Raw genomic sequence first — 4,097 nt, forward strand, 5'->3', positions numbered from 1 at the left:
AGTGGACGTCACCCATTGACGATGTGCCGGAGTGTTCCAACAGCAAGGGATCCAAGGTCGCTGCACCCCAAGTAAAGAAGGTCCCGGCAGGGCTGGCTGGCGTTGATGGTACTTTCACTATCAGCGCCACCCTCGATGACAAATAGGAAAGCGTGCTCGTTGCCTTCCTGCGGGCGAATATCGATGTGTTTGCCTGGCAACCATCTGATATCCTTGGTGTTCCCAGGGAGGTAATCGAGCACCACCTTGCTGTCTGCCCACATGCCCGACCTGTCAAACAGAAAGTCCGGAAGCAGTCCTTGGAGAGGCAGCAGTTCATTGCGAAAGATATCAAGAAACTTGAGGCAGCTGGTTTAGTCAAAGGAGTGCTGCATCCCACGTGGTTGGCAAATCCAGTGGTAGTCCGGAAGGCTAACGGGAAGTGGAGGCTTTGCATCGATTTAACAGATCTCAACAAGGCTTGCCTGAAGGACCCGTTTCCCTTGCCGCGTATCGATCAGATTGTGGATTCCACTTCAGGTTGTGATTTGCTCTCCTTTCTGGATGCATATTCTGGGTATCACCAAATCTTCATGTCCACGGAAGATGAAGAGAAGACGTCGTTCATCACTCCATGTGGTACGTACTGTTTTGTCCGCATGCCATTCGGGTTAAAGAGTGCCGAGTCCACTCTTGCAAGGGCAATCCTGATTGGTTTTGAGCCGCAGCTGCACAAAAACATAGAAGCCTATATGGATGATATTGTGGTCAAGACCAAGGATAAGGTCACCCTTATTCAAGATTTGGAGGAGACATTTGCTAATCTGCGCAAGATCAATTTGAAGTTCAACACGGAGAAGTGTGTATTTGGTGTTCCCTCCTGCAAGCTGCTTGGGTTCTTCGTATCCCATCACGGGATCGAAGCCAACCCCGACAAGATCAAAGCTATTGAGCAGATCCAAGTGCCAAGAATAGTTAAGGATGTGAGGCGTCTAACAGGATGCGTAGCCGCGCTAAGCAGATTCATCTCCAAGTTTGCTGAGCGCGCCCCGCCGTTCTTCAAAATTTTGAAGAAGGCAGGACCTATGAAGTGGCCCCTAGAAGCAGATGCAACTTTACAAGAGTTGAAGGCCTATTTTCCTCTGTGCCTACCTTGGTTGCTCCCAAACCCCAGGAGCCGTTGCTGCTGTACTTAGCGGCAACCAATCAAGTGGTCAGTGTAGCCTTGGTAGCACAGCGTGAAGTGGATGAGGCAGAAAGTGAACAGAGACCGGCAGAGTCAGAGAAGGAACATGACAACAATGAGCACGGCAATGAGAGCAACCCCAAGGATGCGGCAAGGAAGAAAGTTGATCTTTGGTCTCATCATGGCCTCAAGGAAACTGCGCCACTACTTCCAAGCCCATGAGATCACGGTTGTCACTCGTTTCCCGTTGCAAAGGATACTCCGAAAGCTTGAGGCTACCGGCAGAATAGTGGAGTGGGCTTTGGAGTTATCCAGTTTTGGTTTGAAGTTTGAGAGCACATCGACCATTCAGAGCAGGGCATTGGCAGATTTTATTGTAGAATGGATGCCAACCCCTGATGAGGAAGTGACAGAGACAGTTATTCCCGGCAAGGAATCACCCCAAGAATGTATTATGTATTTTGATGGTGCCTTTTCCCTACAAGGTGCAGGAGCTGGCGTGCTTCTTGTCGCCCCCTCCGGGGAGCACATGAAGTACGTCGTCCAAATGCATTTTGCCCGGGAAGAAGCCACCGACAATACAACTGAGTATAAAGGACTCCTTGCCAGGCTTAGGACAGCTGAATTGGGAATTAAGAGGCTGATCATTCGAGGAGATTCACAGCTTGTGGTGAGACAAGTCAACAAGGATTACCAAAGTCCATTGATGGAGGCATACGTCGAGGAAGTCAGGAGATTGGAGGAGCGCTTTGACGGATTGCAAAAAGAGCACGTACCCCATGCGGAAAACAGCATAGCTGATCATCTGTCAAAGTGTGCTGCGCAGAAGCTTCCTTTGGAACTAGGGACTTTTGTTCTCCGTCTCACTCAGCCCTCCGTATCCCCAGCAACAATGGCCCGGAAGAGGAGAAAGTTGGACTCCGGTAAGCCTCTCCCGGTAGAGCCGTCCGCTCCTGGCAGAGACCCTGCCGGAAACAACTCCTCAATGCTTGCCGGACCGCACCCTCCAGCCGGGTCCATGGACTACGCGAACGAGGCATGTGCTCCCGCAGCAGAGGAGGTGCCGCTAGTCCTTGTTGTCGAGCCCCAGGCTCCAACTTGGGCAAGGAACATTGTCCACTTCCACCAAACCGGAGAGCTTCCCGGTGACCAAGATGAAGCTGAAAAAGTAGCCCGGAGGGCTAGTATGTATCAGTTTGTCGATGACACTCTATACGGAAGGAGGCCCAACTATGTGAAATTGAAGTGTGTCTACCGGGAAGCAGGAAAGGAACTGTTGGCTGAGATTCACAAAGGCATGTGCAGCTCCCACATTGGATCAAGGGCATTAGTTGGGAAAGCATTCCAACATGGATTCTATTGGCCCACAGCCCTCCAAGATGCGGTCGAGCTAGTCACCAAATGTGAAGCCTGCCAGTTCCATTCCAAGAAAACACAGCTGCCTGCCCAAGCTCTTCAAACAATCCCTCTCTCATGGCCATTTTCGGTCTGGGGGCTCGATATCCTCGGCCCCTTCCCCCGAGCAATCGGGGGCTTTGAATTCTTGTTCGTTGCTATCAACAAGTTTACAAAGTGGCCAGAAGTGACTGCCGTGAGAAAGGTGACCGCTCAGTCAGCTATCAAGTTCTTGAAAGAATTGGTGTGTCGTTTTGGAGTTCCGGCAAGGATCATTACCGACAACGGCACCCAGTTCATGAGGCGTGCCTTCATGCAATATGTTCATGCCCTCGGATGCAAGATCTCATTTGCCTCTGTGGCACACCCCGGAGCAATGGACAAGATGAGAGGGCGAACGCTGAAGTGCTGCGCGGACTCAAGACGAGAACCTTGATACGCTGCAGAAGCACGACAGGCGGTGGATCGAGGAGCTGCCGGTAGTTCTCTGGTCCCTCAGAATGACACCAAACCGAGCTACCAGGCAGACTCCCTTCTCCCTGGTCTACGGGGCAGAAGCAGTTATCCCCATGGAACTCATTTACGGGTCGCCTCGAGTGCTTGCCTACGATGAGGTAACACAAGATCAGCACTGGCGTGATGACGCTGTGCTACTCGAGGAGAACCATCTCCGGGCTGCTACGCGTGCTGCACGCTATCAACAAGCCCCGCGTCGCTATCATAGCCGCATGGTTCACACCCGGTGTTTTGAGGAAGGTGACCTTGTCCTTAGGCACGTTCAGCCCGCCAAGGGTACAAACAAGTTGTCACCAAAGTGGGAAGGCCCTTACCGGGTAGTACGAGTCTCCATACCTGACGTAGTCCATCTGGAGACCGGAGATGGCACTCAGTTGCAAAACTCATGGAATATTGAGCATCTCCGCAAGTTCTACCCGTAAGGCACGGCTGTCGGGCCCTGCCCAGCAGCCACCCTTTTGTACAGGCCTTGCCTCAGCTGCATGTAACCTCTTGTACAAAGCCAGGGCGATGACCCTGTGCAAGAGAAAATAAAGAAGTGCCGTGGGGGGCCCCGACCAAGACTGCATGCATGCATGAGCATTCCAAGATCACGGCATAAGCATTTCATGAGCATTCATGAGCATTTGCATATGCATATAGATAGGATCACATCCTGCATTCATTCTCATCTGCATGAAGATGCAGGTTCCTGCCGTGAACTTGGCTTCGACAAGGAGTTGAGAAGGTTGCCCGACACTACAATCCCCGGCAAGCCAATCAGATAAGTTCTACCTCCTGTCCATTAGTGTTCTGTAAGCTATAACTTGTGCATAGGAAAACCTCTCCACTCTTTTAAGACTTAGGTGCTCCCGTCCCTGACTCGAACGCTGCTTCGGTCAGGATGGTCGCAGTGGCCTTTGGTAAAAAGAAGTTGGCGGGGGGCTGGCCCCTTTGTCTATTGCCCGGTAGACGCAGCTCTACCGGCAGACAAAAAGGGTGCCGGCGGGATAGCCTGTCGGGGAAAACTCGTTTATTTACA

This window comes from Aegilops tauschii, chromosome 2 (genome assembly GCF_002575655.3).
Source record: "Aegilops tauschii subsp. strangulata cultivar AL8/78 chromosome 2, Aet v6.0, whole genome shotgun sequence".
Lineage (NCBI taxonomy): Eukaryota > Viridiplantae > Streptophyta > Magnoliopsida > Poales > Poaceae > Aegilops > Aegilops tauschii.